The sequence below is a fragment of the Lepus europaeus genome, chromosome 20 (genome assembly GCF_033115175.1).
Source record: "Lepus europaeus isolate LE1 chromosome 20, mLepTim1.pri, whole genome shotgun sequence".
Taxonomy (NCBI): domain Eukaryota; kingdom Metazoa; phylum Chordata; class Mammalia; order Lagomorpha; family Leporidae; genus Lepus; species Lepus europaeus.
Window position 1 is genome coordinate 5,366,434 of NC_084846.1, and position 16,980 is coordinate 5,383,413.

The 16,980-nt window shown below is 59.3% G+C and overlaps 1 protein-coding gene across 5 annotated transcripts in view; it reads left to right on the forward strand.

Annotated features, from left to right (window-relative positions):
- Positions 1-5,976: 5,976 nt before the first annotated feature.
- Positions 5,977-16,980, forward strand: part of ILF3 (interleukin enhancer binding factor 3) — a 28,828-nt gene continuing 17,824 nt past the window's right edge. For all 5 annotated transcript variants that reach the window (XM_062179463.1, XM_062179465.1, XM_062179466.1 and 2 more), the window contains exon 1: positions 5,977-6,136. The gene's annotated coding sequence lies outside the window, so the exon portion shown is untranslated. The remainder of the gene's footprint in view (positions 6,137-16,980) is intronic.

Consider the following 16,980-nt stretch of genomic DNA (forward strand, 5'->3'; position numbering starts at 1 on the left):
GAGGCCCATGGCGGCGACAGCGGCCTGCCCAGCCCGGGACACCTGCCCACCGGCCGTGCACCGGAGGACCCAGAGCTCCGGAACGGCCTCGCTCCGCACGGCTCGCTGCTGCCCCCTGCTGCCGGCGGCCGTCATCGTCGCCGCCGCTCTCTCCCCTAGAAATTTTTTTTTTTTTTGTATGGGCGTCTTAACTGGCATCTTTGCTTCCACACAAAATTCCTGTTCGTGATGCAAGTCTTGTTTTTTTTCTTGAGGATTCTAAATTATTTATCTGAATGACAGATCTTCCACCTGCTGGTTCCCCCCTCAAATGCCCAAAACCAGGTCCGGTCGAAGCCGGGAGCCTGGAACTCCACGCAGGCCTCCCTCGTGGGGGGCAGAGGGGCAGGCAGCCCTCGGGCCGTCTTCCGCTGCTGCCCCAGGCCTGTGAGCACCAGCCGTGGAGCAGTCGGGCCCGCAGGGGCAGGGCTCCAGCCCTTGTGTCTCTGCTGCTCGCCTGGGAGGGAGACCTGGCCCAGCTCCAGCCGGCGCGAGCGTTTTGGAAATGAACCAGTGTTTGGGGAGCTCTCCCTGTCTGTCTCTCTGTCTACTTGTCAGAGAGAAGTCAATGACGGACTGAATGAATAAAGTATCAGAGGCTCCGCTGGGAGCGGGAAGCCAGGCGAGGACGCAGTTCCAGGCGGCAGACAGCAGGGGGCGCCGTGGGCTGATCCCGCGATGTGGTCTGGCACCTGCAGTTCGAACCTCCAGGCAATTCTGGTGCCCTGAGCCTGCAGGCTCGAGGGGTGGGCTGTTGGCAGCCAGGGTGCAAAGAAACCAAAAGCATCTGAGGGGGTCCCGGCTGCTCCGTGCCCGCCCCAGGTAGGTTTCCCGGGTCGCGCTCGATGCCGGGGACCACACAGGAGAGTGGCTGGATTTGAATGGCACCTCTGGTCCCTGACTCCCAGCTTTCCCCTAGTGCACCCTGGGAGGCAGCAGCCGTGGCTCAAGTCCATGGTTTCCCTGCCACCCACGTGGGAGACCAGGAATGAATTCCTGGCTCCTCTCCACCCCTCCCCACATCCCATGGTTGCAGGCATTTGGGAAGTGAACCAGCAGACCAGAGCTCTGTGCCTTTCAAATAAATGCAAAATTTCTATTCTTTTTTTTTTTTTTTTTTGACAGGCAGAGTGGATAGTGAGAGAGAGACAGAGAGAAAGGTCTTCCTTTGCCGTTGGTTCACCTTACAATGGCCGCCTAGGCTGGCGCACCACGCTGATCCGAAGCCAGGAGCCAGGTGCTTCTCCTGGTCTCCCATGGGGTGCAGGGCCCAAGCACTTGGGCCATCCTCCACTGCCTTCCCGGGCCACAGCAGAGAGCTGGCCTGGAAGAGGGGCAACTGGGACAGAACCCGGTGTGCCGGCACTGCAAGGCAGAGGATTAGCCTAGTGAGCCGTGGCGCCGGCCTCTATTTATTCTTTTTTTTTTTTTTTTTTTCACTTATTTTAAAGGCAGAGCAAGAGAGCGAGCTTCCGTCCTCTGGTTCACTCCCCAAATGGCCACAGCATACAGGGCCGGGCCAGGCTGAAGCCAGGAGCCAGGAGCTCCATCCTGGTCTCCCACGTGGGTAGGAGGGGTCCAAGCACTTGTGCAATCTTCCACTGCTTTCCCAGGCACGTTAGCAGGGAGCTGGATTGGAAGCGGAACAGTGGGCATGCGAACTGGTGCCCATGTGGGAGGCCGGCATGGCCAGTGGCGGCTTTACCCACTGTGTCACAGCACCAGCACCCTGCTCCTGACGCATGCCCTCAGAGGCAGCAGCTGATGGTCCCTGCCACACGGGAGACCCTGGTGGCGTGTCCAGCTCCTGTCCCCGACCTGACCTCGCCCTGGCTGCTGTAGATGTTTGAGGAGTGAACCAGTGCATAGAGATTTCTCTCCCTCCCTCTCTTTGGAATAAGCCAAAATTAGAAATTAATTATCTGGGGCTGGCACTGTGGCTCCGTGGTGTAAGCCGCTGCTTGTGACCGTGGCTTTCCATATCAGAGTTCGAGTCCCGGCTGCTCCACTTCCATCTAGCTCTCTGCTAGTGCGCCTGGGAAGACAGTGGATGATGGCCTGAGTGCGTGGGCTCCTGCCACCCGCGTGGGAGACCCAGATGGCTTTGGCCATGGCCGTTGTGGCCACTGGGGGAGTGAACCAACAGATAGAAGGTCTTTCCCTGTCACTTTCTAAAATAAATGAATACGAAATATTTTTTTAAATTTAAAAAAAAAATTTTTTTGACAGGCAGAGTGGATAGTGAGAGAGAGAGGTAGAGAGAAAGGTCTTCCTTTTTGCCGTTGGTTCACCCTCCAATGGCCGCCACGGTAGGTGTGCTGCGGCCGGCGCACCGCGCTGATCCGAAGCCAGGAGCCAGGTGCTTCTCCTGGTCTCCCATGGGGTGCAGGGCCCAAGCACTTGGGCCATCCTCCACTGCCTTCCCGGGCCATAGCAGAGAGCTGGCCTGGAAGAGGGGCAACCGGGATAGAATCCGGCGCCCCGACCGGGACTAGAACCCGGTGTGCTGGCGCTGCAAGGCGGAGGATTAGCCTGTTAAGCCTAAATGAATATAAAATATTTTAAAGGAACAATCGGAAGAGGCATTCAGCCAACTGGTTAAGACACCCTCCTCCCACCCGAGCTCCTGGGTTCCAGCCTAGCTCTGGCTCCTGAGCCAGTGTGGGACAGAGGTGGGTGGAGCTTGTGGGAGGCTAGGTGTGGGACGGACGGATCACCACAGGGACTGAAGTCTCGGAGCATGCCCCACGTGGGTGCCGGGCACCCAGCTACTTGTGTCACCTGCTGCCTCCCCAGGTGCACGTCCGAGGAAGCTGGAGCCCGGAGCAGGGGTGCAGGCGACCCGAGTGGCCTCCTCGCCAGGGCACCAAACTCCTCCCCCTAGACTTGGTTTCTTTTCTTTTTTAAAGATTTGTTTATTTGAAAGGCAGAATTCCAGAGGGGGGGAGGTGTTCCATCCACTGGTTCACTGCCCAGATGGCTGCCAGCGGCTGGTGCTGGGCCAGGCTGAAGCCAGGAGCTCCATCCGGGTCTCCCACATGGGTGCAGGGGCCCCAGCACCTGGGCCACCCTCTGATGCCCCTGAGGAGCGTTCGCAGGGAGCTGGATTGGAAGTGGAGCAGCTGGGACTGAAGTCGTCACCCTGAGACAGGACGCGGGGGCTCCCCCTGCCCAGTGACGAACGTCCAGGGGTTCGACTGCCACCCCCAAAGTTGCACATTGCACATTATGTATGGAGACATCTCCCCCACTGTAAACCATACAGCTTTATGTATCAGACTTGTTGCAAGAAGAAATAAAGTAGCAGGGGTGTTTGGGTGCTAGAGGAATTTAGAACTGGCACTTCCAGGGACACAGATATGAGCAGGGGACAGAAGGTCAAGGAGGAATTCAAGTCATAATTATATTAGGGGAAAATAGAATTAAAAGATGAGTTTATTAGTGCAAAAATAAACCTTTGACGTCCATGCATACGAGGGGTCTTCCATAAGTTCATGAAAAATGTACAGCATCGGGCCGGGTTGGAAGTGGAGCACCCAGGACTTGAACCAGCACCCATATGGGCTGCCGGCACTGCAGGGGGCAGCTTTACCTACTGAGCCAAGGCATAGCCCAAGAATAAATAAACCTTTTTTTTAAAAAAAGCAGTCTAAGAGGGCGAGGAAGGGATGACCAGGGAGACTGCGCACACGGCCAGTACTGCCTGGAGGGCGGGCAGGAGCCGGGCAGGTGGGGGGACTTGGGCTGAGGGTGCTGGCGTGTACTGTATACTCCGGAGCAAGGAGGAAGAGGGGCTGGCGTCCGTGGGTGGGCGGCGGCGGCACTGGTGAGCAAGGGGCAGTGGAAGGCGAGGGTGGCGGTGGGAGCCGCGTCAGGGGACGCAGGTGCCCAGGTGGGAGGGGCAGCAGCCCATGAGAGGTCTCCAGGGGGCGGCCACACAGGGTAGGCCTGCAGTTCTGGAACCTTCCGTCGCAGTGCAGGCTGGGGGGGCACCCTGCGCTCCCATCCGCCCTGCCTCACCTGGCGCTGCCTGAGGGGATGGGCTCTTCAAGGTCAAGTTCTTCGGCCAGGAAGCGGCTGTCCGGCGACTTGGCTGCGCTGTTAGCTCAGACAGGCCACCGTGAGCCCGGGCCCTCCTGTGCGAGAGAGGAGCCCCGGGTTACAAATGCAGTGCAGGCCTGCAGGCGCCACGGCGACCCGCAGAGCCCCCGCCGGCTGCACGCCGGCCTGACCACCGCCCGACCACCGCCGGGGGCCTGTCCAGTGAGGTTCCCACTCCCTCGGCGGACAGCAGGAGGTATACAGACGTCCTGACACCGCACCCTCTGTATACAGATGTCCCAACAGCACGCCTCTGTATACAGACGTCCCGACCCTGCACCCTCTGTATACAGATGTCCCGACGCTGTGCCCTCTGTACAGACGTCCCGACACTGCACCCTCTGTATACAGACGTCCCAACACTGCGCCCTCTGTATTCAGACGTCCGGACACTGAACCTCTGCATACAGACGTCCCGACACTGCGCCCTCTGCATACAGACGTCCTGACACCGCACCCTCTGTATACAGACGTCCCGACCCTGCGCCCTCTGTATGCGGACGTCCCGACACTGCACCCTCTGTATACAGACGTCCCGACCCTGCACCCTCTGCATACAGACGTCCTGACACCACGCCCTCTGTATACAGACGTCCCGACACTGCGCCCTCTGCATACAGACGTCCCGACCCTGCGCCCTCTGTATGCGGACGTCCCGACCCCAGATGGCGAGGGCGAGGGCCCGTTGTCTAGCAGTGACCCGCACATTTGGGGCTGTGGTTCGGCCCGGCGGCCCGCTAACGGCCTACAGGAGCAGCCAGATTTCGTGGACGTGGTGGGCAGGGCGCTTCCTTCCCCCGCCGAGGTCCGGCCACGCCAGGGCCCCCACAGCGGGGTCTGAGGTGACCCAGGCCGCGGAGCCAGCCCAGGAGGGCCGAGGCCACGTGCGCGCGCGCGGGGGTCCGGAGGCGGCCGGGCTCGGACGGCGCCGCTCTGGCCGCTCTGGCCGCCGGGGGCGATGCTGCCCGCCTGGCAGGGGCGGTTCGCACCGGGCGGGGAGGGACGCTCACGCCGGGGCCGGCCCGGGACGGCGCTGCCCCTGGGTTTATCTTGGCAAGGCCGACGGCAGGGGCGACCTCCTGGCCGCGGGCGTGGCGTCGGGACCCCAGCAGCTGCCCGCGGGTCACCGCCGCCTCTCCCCCAGCGGGCTAGGGGGCCCCGGAGAGGCTTCCCCCGTCTGGGCCTCACTCGGCCGGGGAAGCCTCGGACACTCCGACCAAAGCGGCGCCGGCCCGGAGCTCGGGGGCCAGCAGCGAGCAGCTCGGCCCGTCCGTGCCCCGCACACACATCTCGGCCCTTCCCGCCTCGGCGGGGCCCGGGACCGCTGCGACCGCGCTCCCGCCACCGAGCTAACGCTCACGTGCCAAGCGCTCGGCGCCGTTTCCGCCAACGTCCTCATGGAGACGGGCGCTAAGATGGCGGCCGCGCAGGCGTGGAAGCGCGCAGCCGCCTGGAGGCTCCGCCCCTCGCCGGGCCTCGCGCGGTAATGGCCGCTCGAAAACCGCCATTGAAAAGAAAAGAGCGCCCGCTTCGTCACATGAGCGAGGCCCACCAATGCCGCCCAAGTCCTTGTCACGTGGCGAAGGCGGCGCCGCGTTCGCCCCTATCACCTGACAAAGCAGAGAAGTCGGAAGAGGGAAAAAAAAAAAAAGTGCCGGCGCCACGTGACCAGGCACGCACGGCCGACGTCCCCGTCACGTGACGCGGCCCCCGCCCCCACGTCGCCTTTCGCCCCACCCTCGCAGCCGGGCTGGGCCTGCGTCGAGCGGCAACGCGACGCCGAGGGGGCGGGGCTCCGGCCGGTCACGTGTCCCCGCACCTCCCCGGCGCGCGCCCGCCCGCCCGCTCGCCCCCGGCCCCGGCTCCTCCTCCTCCTCTTCTCGCCATTGCAGTTGGACTCCGCAGCCCGGTGCGCACCGCGTGGCTTTTTCCGGGGGAGACCCCAGCGGGCTGTGGCAGGAGGGCGGCGGCGGTCGGGGAAGCGGACGCCGAGAAGGTAAGCGGCAATGTGGCGGCCGGCCGGGGCCCGCTCCCGCCTCTGCCCCTCCCCCCGCCGCGCGTCGCCTCTCCCGGCCCGGTCCCGGCGGAGGGGTCGCGGCGGCGAGGCCGGCGGCGCCCCGCGGCCCCCCGCCCTCGCTCGGCCCCCTCGCCCGGGCGCCCGGCTCCTCGCTGCCCCGCCGGCCTCGCTCCCGCGCTCGGCCGTTACTCTCCCCCATTGTGCCGAGGAAACAAAATGGCGGCGGCGGCGGCGGCGAGGGCCCGGTGCGCGCGCATCCGCTCCCCCCCCACGCCCGCGGCGGCCCCTCGGCCCGCGGCGGCGCCACGCGCGGGGGGCTGCGCGCGCACCGGGCCCCGGCCCGCGGCCGCCGCCTCCCCGGGGCCGGGCTTTGTCTGCGGCGGGGGCCCCGCGCACGCGCGCACGTGCCTGGAGCACACACCCCCTCGGGCCCCGCGCGTCCCGGCGGGCGCGACCCCCCAGCCCCGCGGCGCGCGCCGCCGCTTCCTCCTTTGTCCCGATCCCGCGCCGGCTGCCGGGACGGCCCCGGGCCCCGAGGCGGGAAACGTCGCCTCCTTTGTCCTCGCCGGGCGGCGGGGAGGCGGACCCCTTTCCCTGGGAGCCCCTGGGCTCTGCGGGTGGCGAGCGCGTTTGTGGGTTCGGCGGTTCCTGATCTTCGGGGTCCCAGGCCTCCCTCTGGATTAGGGGGCTCATCTCTCGGGCCGGGGCGGGGGGAGTGGGGGGTCCAGCTCTCCCTTGGTTCAGGTGTTGGCGCTGATGCTGATCGTGGTCCACGTTGCTTAGAACCTGCTCTCGCGCGTGCGCTGTGGCTGGCGCGGGGGCTTCCTCGGCTCGTGCATTCCTGGGGGGTGTGCTGTGCCGTGCAGGCTCTCCCCCGGTTCCATGTGCACAGGCGGGGAGAGTGAGCCGACTCTCTCGCTGTGTCCTCCGGGGGCGGGCCGCATGGGCAGGGAAGCGGACCCGGGGGTTCCATTGCTCTTGAATCTGCATTTCTGGGGGGGGAGATCTCCTCCTCTTCAGCGTGGGTGGGGTGTTGGCGCATTTGGGGTGCACGCAGCACGAGAGGTGCCACGGTGGGTTCGCGTTCGCTGTGGGACTGAAGCCCTCCGGCTCCCGATGCCGGCGGCTGGGGATCCCGGAGCTGCTCACGGAAGCCGCCGCTGGGCTTCGGCGTGGTCTCTTGGGGAGCTCCAGGAGTGCGGGCTGAATGAAGCGTGGGGAGCCCGAGCCTCGTTCACGCCTGGAAAGGGGTGGGGTTAGGCCCCAGCACACCTGAGCCGGAGCGCTGGGTCTCTGGGCTCGCGCTGTGTGGCGGCCACGTGGGCGGCTCCTCGGGATTTGTGAATGGGGCCTGTGCAGACTTAGCGTTGTCTGGGGTAGCCCTCAGTCGGGACTGGGGATTGGAGACGCGGTGGCTGCCAGGCGCGGCCCTGCCAGCACCAGGCCCTGATCCTTGGTCTCGCCGCGGGCCCGGAGCTCAGCGAGCCTGGGCTCACCCTGTTTGTGGGGCTGAAATTCCTGTGGCTTCTGATACTCTTCAGAGGTCCTTGGTTCTGAGAGCGGGAATCTGAGGCTCTTTCTTTCTTTTTTTTTAAGGTTTATTTATTTTATTTGAAAGTCAGAGTTAGAGAAAGGAGAGGCAGAGAGAGAGAGAGAGATGAGGTCTTCCATCCGCTGGTTCACTCCCCAGATGGTCACAACGGCCGGAGCTGCGCCTGTCGGAAGCCAGGAGCTTCTTCCGGGTCTCCCACGTGGGTGCAGTGGCCCACGGACTTGGGCCATCTTCCACTGCTTTCCCAGGCCACAGCAGAGAGCTGCATCGGAAGTGGAGCAGCTGGGACTCGAACCAGCATCCCTATGGGATGCCAGCACTGCAGGCGGGGGCTTTACCAGCTGCTCCACAGCGCTAGCCCCCTGTTTTTTCTTAAATTTTCCCTGACACATACCACGTTGACGGGATAATGATCCTAGAGATAAGATGGGTGGAGCTTTCTGGAAACCTCTTTGGATTAAACAGTGGCCACTGTCCTGTCTGTCTTCAGCGAGATGTGTCCCCAGAAAAGCTTTTGGGGGGCTGAAGCACTCCTTTTTATTTCCCTCTTTGACCGTCTTCCCAGTTTCCTGTTGCTCTTTGCCCCACAGGGAGAGGAATGGCTTCCTGGGAACCTGGGCCTTACTCCTTGGGCTTGCCTGTGAGCCAGGTCGTCCCCGGCGCTCAGGGAGCTGCGATTGTCACCAGTGAGGTTCGCTTTTGTGGCCCGCGAGGCCCTGGCCCTTTATTTGAACCGTGCTTTGATTGCATCTTTACAGGAATTAGGGTCATCCTGGGTGCTGTCCACTGAATGTTTTGTATTGTAACAAAGCCCTGGGAGATAGGGAGGGCTTTGGGACTGCAGGCCACCGGGCAAGTTAGCCCAGAGTCAGGGCCCCCGGAGGTGAGTGGCTCTTACCTGGAGCAGGCAGGTTACCTCTTACCTTCACCGCTTGGTGCAAGTCAGTGCAGAAATAAGTCTGAGGGCTGGGCGGGTGTGTGCGAAGGAGCCACAGCAGTGGGCTGATTTTAAACAGCGGCACAGTGATCCCACTGCAGACAGAGCAGTTGTTGGAAAACCGTGTCCTTTAAGGTCCGATTCCTGCTCTTGTGAAAGTGTTACCTGGTTGAGGTTTGTTTCTCCTTTCATTAAATAGCTGAACATGTAACTGTTAGGTCCAGAACAGAAATGGGACAGTCTCAGCCCACTTCTGGTCACTGAAGGGCCACGTGTGTCCTCTTGGTGCACATCTGCCCCAGGTGATGGTGGTGGGCTTAGGGGAAGGTGAGAAGTGGTTCCCTGGGCAGTTTGGGTCCGTGGTGACTCTTTAGGACCTGGCAAAGCGATCCTACCGAGTGATCCCCTCTAAGCGTCCTCAGGCCAGGGGGCAAGCCCGATGGTAAGGTCTTACCTGGGGAGTCACGCACCTTCCAGGCCACTCTTCTGCTGCTTCCTCGCAGACTACCTTCTGTTGTCTGAATGTGTGTTAAAAAAAAAAATGTTGCAAGTTATGTTTGCCTTTCATTGGTAAGTTTAGATTTTGGGCAGGTTATTCTTTGCTATGTGTTCATAATTCTAAGAAAGTCCAGGCGTCAACAGTACGGAAATCAGCCCCACGGCTGCTGGGGACACTCGGTGAAAGTGTTGGTGTGTGGGTGGCTTGAGCAGCGTTCTCACAGGAGAAGCAGTGGCTGGGAGGTCTAGTCTCCGTCCTGGATGCTTCTCGTGAGCCCAGGGGAGCGAAGCCGGATGGATGGACAGAAGAGCATGGTGCAGGGACCACTTTAAGATCTAAGGCTTTGCTCCTGGCCTAGTGGCGTAGCTTGCTAAGCTGCTGCCTGCGATGCCGGCATCCCACGCGAGTCCCGGCAGCTCCATTTCCAGTCCAGTTGCCTGCTAGTGCGCCAAAGCTGCAGACGATGGCCCAAGTGCATGGGCTCCTGGTACCCACGGGGGGACACAGATGGAGTTTTAGATTCCTGACTTTCCTCTGGCCCAGCCCTGGCCTTTGTGGCCATTTGAGTAGTAAACCGCTAGGTGGAAGATCCCTTCTCTCTCTTTCAAATAAATAAACTTCTTTTTTAAGATTTATTTATTTGAGGCCGGCGCCGTGGCTTAACAGGCTAATCCTCCGCCTTGCGGCGCTGGCACACCGGGTTCTAGTCCCGGTTGGGGCGCCGGATTCTGTCCCGGTTGCCCCTCTTCCAGTCCAGCTCTCTGCTGTGGTCTGGGAGTGCAGTGGAGGATGGCCCAAGTACTTGGGCCCTGCACCCAATGGGAGACCAGGAAAGCACCTGGCTCCTGGCTTTGGATCAGCGCGGTGCGGCGGCCATTGGGGGGTGAACCAACAGCAAAGGAAGACCTTTCTCTCTCTCTCTCTCTCTCACTGTCCACTCTACCTGTTAAAAAAAAAAAAAGATTTTATTTATTTATTTGAAAGTCAAAGTTACACTGGGGGGGGGGGTTGGTCTTCTCTCCGCTGCTTCATTCCCCATTTGGCTGCAGTGGCCGCAGCTGTACTGATTTGAAGCAAGGAGCTTCCTCCAGGGCTTTCCTGGTGGGTGCAGGGCCCCAAGAACCTGGGCATCCTCCACTGCTTTCCCAGGCCATAGCAGAGAGCTGGATCGGAAGTGAAGCAGGTGGCAGCTTTACCCACTATGCCACAGAGCCATCAATCAAATAAATAAACTCTTTTAAAAAAAATCCGAGGCTTCAACTCTGGCAAACAATTTGTGGCAGTTTCTTTTTTTTCTTTTGTAATCTTATTTGATAGGCAGAGAGAGAGATGGGGATTTTCCATTCAGTGCTTCACTCACCAGATGACCACAGCAGCCGGGATGTGAGCCTAGAACACCATCCGGTTCTTCCATGTGGGTCGCGGGAACTCATGTCCTTGAGCCGTGACGCTCTGCTTTTCAGCTGCGCTGGCAGGAAGCTGGATCAGAAGCAGAGCAGCCGTGGCCAGCAGGCCCTCTGGAATACAGGGGTGCCTAGCGGTGGCGCCGCAGCGTCCGCCCGCTGGTTTCTCACCAATCAGCAGCTGCCATGTGAGCCGGCTCCTGGGTGTGTGTTCACACAGAGCTTCCACAGCAGGGTTCTTTGCCGCTTTCTCTGATAGCCCCAGGGACCAGAAACAACCCCAGGTACCCTTCAGCTGGGCGACAGTTAACTGCTCCATGGGCTCCATGGAGCACACTTAGCAGTAAAGAGGAGTGCGCTGTGAAATCCTGACTTATTTCTTTTATCTGAAAGGCAGAGACACCTAGGTCCCCATGTGCTGGTTCACTCCCCAAAGTCCATAGTGGCCAGGGCCTGGACCTAATTCCAGGTCCCCTCATGTTGCAGGGACCCCAGTGCTTGGCCGTTCAGCCGCCTCTCTCACGGCTCGTTAGGAAGCTGGAACTGGGGTCAGAGCCAGGCTTTCTGGTGTGGTACCTGGGCATCCAAGTGGGGTTAGCTGGGGATCCAGGCGCTGCCCGGTGAGTTGTTGATGGGAACTTCGAGGCAGTGTGAGGTGAAACAGTAATCTTGGAAGGGTGCATACACTGTCGCTCCTTTTCCTTTTTTTTTGACAGGCAGAGTGGACAGTGAGAGAGAGAAAGGTCTTCCTTTACTGTTGGTTCACCCTCCAATGGCCGCCACGCTGTGGCCATCACACCATGCTGATCCGAAGCCAGGAGCCAGGTGCTTCTCCTGGTCTCCCATGGGGTGCAGGGCCCAAGCACTTGGGCCATCCTCCACTGCACTCCCTGGCCACAGCAGAGAGCTGGACTGGAAGAGGGGCAACCGGGACAGAATCCAGCGCCCCGACCAGGACTAGAACCTGGTGTGCCGGCGCGGCAGGCGGAGGATTAGCCTAGTGAGCCGCAGCGCCGGCCTTTTTCCTTTTCTGATGACAAATTTATTTGAAAGAGTTAGAGAGGTAGAGACAGAGAGAGAGGGAGGTCTTCCATCTGCTGTTTCACTCCCCAAATGGCTGCAGTGGCTGGAGCTGAGCCGATCCAGAGTCAGGAACCAGGAGCTACTTCTGGGTGTCCCATGTGGGTACAGGGGCCCAAGCACTTGGGCCATCTTCTACTGCTTTCCCAGGCTATAGCCGAGAGCTGGATTGGAAGTGGAGCAGCCAGAGTTCGAACCAGCGCCCATATGGGATGCTGGTGCTTCAGGCCATGGTTTTAACCTGCTGCATCACAGTGCTGGCTCTCCATAATTCTTACTGGGACATTGCTGAAATGTCAGAATGATAGAAATGCTGAGTGGGCTAGGTATAGGGGAAGGTCGGTGGGTCGGACAAGGGCAGCAGGAGGTGGTGTGGGTCTGAGGCTGTGGTCTGGACTGTGGCTACAGCACTATGTAGTTTTGCAGGATGTTACCATTGGAGGAAGCTGGGTACAGAGTACACTAGGGCACTCTGTTCTTAACAGCTGCAAGTCAAGGCTGCAAGTATCTTTTTTTTTTTTTTTTTTTAAGATTTATTTATTTATTTGAAAGTTAGAAGGAGAGGCAGAGAGAGGTCTTCCATCCGCTGGTTCACTCCCTAGATGGCTGCAATGGCCAGAGCTGTGCCAATAGGGAGCCAAGAGCTTCTTGCGGGTCTCCCAAGTGGGTGCAGGGGCCCAAGGCTTGGGCCATCTTTTGCTGCTTACCCAGGACATAGCAGAGAGCTGGATTGGAAGTGGAGCAGCTGGGACTCGAACCGGCACCTATATGGGATGCCAGCACTGCAGGCAGCGGCTTTACCTGCTATGCCACGACGCCGGCCCCTCAAGTATTTCAAAGTAAAGAGTTTGACTTACAGAAGGTATGTGTGGGGCTGTGGCGTAGTCGCGACACCGGTCAGTATCAGAGTGCCCAGGTTCAAGTCGTGACTCTGCTTCCGGCTCCAGCTTCCTGCCAGTGCGCAGCCTGGGAGGCAGCAGTGATGGCCCCAGTCCTCGGATCCCCGCCACCCGTGGGCAACCTGGTTCGAGTTCTGGGCTCCTGACTTTGGCCCCAGTAGGGGCTGTTGCAGGTGTCTGGAGTGAACCAGTGAATGGAAGATCTGTCTGCCTTTTTGGGGAAAGGTACACATTACTAGTGAAATAATTCACGTTTGCCTGTTTAAGGTCTCTTGAGATGGTCTTTTCCCCCCCTCTATAGTAGAAAAGTGCTTTTGGGAGACGTAAACACCTTAACTTGGACACTGCGATATCAGGAATCCGAGGCCCCGCCATGGGCACTCGCTGGGAGGACGCCTGGCCCTGCCCAGCGAGGGAAGTTGTGCACCTGGTCCCGCCACCTGCTCGCTGCGTCCCCTGGGGAATCGTGGCGGACTTCTCCTGACGCTGTCTGCTCCCAGGCGGGTTCTAGAGCGGTTCTGTGTCTGTCCAGGGACAGCTGAGTGCATCCCTTCACTCTCCGCACCTGGGAGTACTGCAGGTCATAAAGCATCTCCTGTCCTTCCCGTCCGCAGCTCTGGTTCGTGGTTTGCCGGAGGCCTCGTGCTGCCGGTTTGAGAGCCAAGGCAAGGCTCAGGCTCTGGAGCAGTGGCCTTGTCCTAGGCCTCAGGAAATATTTTGGGGAACAACTTGTATATGCCAACTTCCCAGCTTTATTTTATAAATGTCCCATATGTATTTTTTTCCCATTATTTGAAAGGCAGAGAGACGGAAATCTTCACCCACTGGGTGACGACCCAGATCCCTGCAATGGCAAGGCCTAGGCTGGACCAGAGATGGAGCCTGGAGCTTAGTCTGAGTCTCCTGGGTACCAGGGACCTAAAGGACTTGAGCCATCATCTGCTGTTTCCCAGGTTGAGCATTAGCAGGAAGTCGGGATTGGAGGCAGAATTGGGGCTTGAACTCAGATACTCTGTGGTTACTGTGGTTACTGGATGCATCATCTCCGTCTTTCCATCAAGAACCCAGGAAGAGGGGTGGGTGTTTGGGACAGCAGATGGGACGTTTGCCTGGGATGTCTGCACTTTGTATCAGAAGCTTTGAGTGCCAGCTCTGGCTCCTGATGCCAGCTAACTGTTACTGCAGACCTAGGAGCTCCCCGGCATTTGGGAAGTAAACCAGCAAACAAAAGATAGCTCTGCAGAGAGATCTCTCTACAGAGAGGTCTTCCATCCACTGGTTCACTCCCCAAGTGGCCACAACGGCCAGAGCTGGGACGACTTGAAGCCAGGAGTCGGGAGCTGCTTCTGGATCTCCCAAGTGGGTGCAGGGGCCCAAGGACTTGGGCCATCATCTTCTGTTGCTTTCCCAGGCCATAGCAGAGCTGGATCGGAAGTGGAGCAGCTGGGTCTCGAACCTGCGCCCATATGGGATGCCGGCACTTGAGACCAGGGCTTTAACCCACTGTGCCACAGTGCTGGCCCCTAGACTTGATTTTTTAAAAATGAGGGTCTCTCTCTGTTTTCTTGAAATATTTATTTGAAAAATTACAGTTTGGAGAGGGACTGATTTTTTTTGCCTGCTGTTTTCAGTCCCCAAATGACTACAACAGCCAGGGCTGGGCCAGGCTGAAGCCAGGAGCCAGGAGCTTCCTCCTGGTCACCCACGTGGGTACAGGGGCCCAAGCACTTGGGCCTTCCTCCACTGCTTTTCCAGGTGCACTAGCAGGGAGCTGGATCAGAAGTGGAGCAGCCGGGGCTGGAACCGGTGCCCATAAGGGGTGCCGGCACTGCATGTTGCAGCTCTACCCACGACACCACAGCGCTGGCCTCATCAGATTATTTTTTCTTAATGTCCTTGATGATGTGAATCTGTCAGTTTAATGGGTCGCTAAGAAAATTGCTCGTTTGTTTTTTCATTTCATAGCCCAGGAGAGGCTGGCTCTAGAGGTCAGGGAAACCTGTTGCTGGGTTGAGTCCCTATAACTGTTGGTGCCTATTTCAGTCTTTCTGGATGAATGTTTGGTTCAGGACCATTCCCCACAGCTGATGAGAAGGCCTGGAGTGTGTGTTTATTTGGTTATTTAGTTATTTTTAATTTGAGAGGTAGGGCTAGCGACAGAGAGAAAGGTTTTCCATTTGCTGGGTCACTCCCCAAATGGCTGCAACTGCTAGAGCTGGGCCTATCTGAAGCCAGGAGCCAGGAGCTTCCTCCAGGTCTCTCATGCAGGTGCAGGGACCCAAGCACTTGGGCCGTCCTCCACTGCTTTTAAACGCCCTAGGCAGAGAGCTGGATCGGAAGTGGAGCAGCTGGAGCACGAATCAGTGCCCATTTGGAATGCCAGCGCCACAGACCGAGGCTTAGCCTACCGTGCCATAGCATTGGCCCGGGGCCCTGAGATTTTTAGGAGATAACATAAGAACCAGGTGAGGTCAAACGTCCCAGAGTGCTGCCCTACCCCCGTTCCTTCATTCTGCAGAAGGAGCCACGGTGCTCACCTGGCCATGCTGCTGTCCCAGCAGCACGTGCCCCGGACTCTGTAATCAGTGCGATGGCCACTGCACTGCCGGGTTTAAGCTTCTGAAAGTGCCAGCTGTGGGCGGGCTGGCGTCGGGAACATCCCAGCCCCGCAGAGGCCCTATGTGAAGTCCCGCTCCTCGCTCCTCGCTCCCTGCCCTGGGCGTCTGCATTGGTGGCCGGGTTTGAATCATAACCGCGGCTGCTGGAGGAGCTTTGTTCAGCCGCGCAGATTTTGTGGAGGTTACACCGGGTGGAGCCGAGGGTGGTGCATGTAGGGGAAGCTTGTGCACTTGCTGCTGGCAGTGTTTTCGCCCAGATTCCCCTTGGAAGAGTTGCGGAGTGGTTACCGAGGTGGAATCCCTGGTATTCCAGAGCAGAGCGGCTGGCTTCCAAGAGGCTGGCGTGAGTCATGACCTGGCCTCTCAGAAACACCGGCCAGCCCGGCTGTGTTGCCCTGCGGAGAAGCAGAGCTCATGGTTGCCAACTGTGTTAGCTCGAGTCATGGGTCCTCTCCCCTGCTTTCTCCACCTGCAGCAGGAGGCTGCCCCTCCCCTCAGAACCTCTGAATCTGGCCAGTGCCGCGGCTCACTAGGCTAATCCTCTGCCTGCAGCGCCGGCACCCTGGGTTCTAGTCCTGGTCCGGGCGCCGGATTCTATCCCGGTTGCCCCTCTTCCAGGCCAGCTCTCTACTGTGGCCCAGGAGTGCAGTGGAGGATGGCCCAAGTGCTTGGGCCCTGCACCCCATGGGAGACCAGGAGAAGCACCTGGCTCCTGGCTTCAGATCAGCGTGGTGCGGCAGCCTTTGGAGAGTGAACCAACGGCAAAAGGAAGACCTTTCTCACTGTCTACTCTGTCTGTCAAAAAAAAAAAAAAAGAACCTCTGAATCTGAGGGCCCAGGGCCCCAGGATGAAGGAGGGCAGACAGATCAAGTGAGGTGGGCGGAGTCAGCCAGGACCAAGTGCCTCTGTTCACAGTCCGTCTGCGGGAGGATGAAATGAGGCAGTCTCTGGTCCAGGGCTCAGTGAGCGCACAGCAGATGGAGACCCCCAGGCAGGACGTTGCTGTCCAGAAGGATGTGTGGCACGGTGGGTTACTGCTCACTCTCTGCCTGCCAGGATCCTGTAGCAGCTGGGCGTGAGCGCCAGGCCTGCCTTCAGTACTGTCCAGAGTGTGAGCATGAGATCTCGGCTCTCTGAAAGGTGGAAAATCACCACGTAAGCAGCCCACATGGGCGCTGGTTCGAGTCTTGGCTGCTCCACTTCAGTCCGGCTCTGCTGATGGCCTGGGAAAGCAGCAGGATGGCCCGAGTCTGTGGGCCCCTGCACCCACACAGGAGACCCAGAAGCAGCTCCTGGCTCCTGGTTTCAGATTGGCCCAGCTCCTGCTGTTGTGGCCGTTTGAGGAGTGAACCACCAGGATGCAAGAACTTGCACTCTGTCTCCCACCCTCTCTGTTACAAGAGAGGCAAATGAACTTTTTTTTTTTTTTTTTAAGATTTATGGGGCCGGCACTGTGGTGTAGCGGTTAAAGCCACCACATGCAGTGCCGGCATCCCATATGGGTGCCAGTTCAAGTTCCAGCTGCTCTACTTCCAATCCAGATCTTTGTTATAGCCTGGGAAAGCAGGAGAAGATGGCCCAAGTCCTTGGGCCCCTGCACCCGTGTGGGAACCCTGGAAGAAGCTCTGGCTCCTGGCTTCAGATTGGCCATTGCAGTCATTTAGGTAGTGAACCAGCTGGTGGGAGACACCCCCCCACCTCTGCCTTTCAAATAAATAAGTAAATCTTTAACAAAAAAATACAGGTGCTGGTGCCGTGGCTCACTTGGTTAATCCTCCGCCTGCGGCACCGGCATCCCATCTGGGCTCTGGGTTCTAGTTCTGGTTGCTCCTCT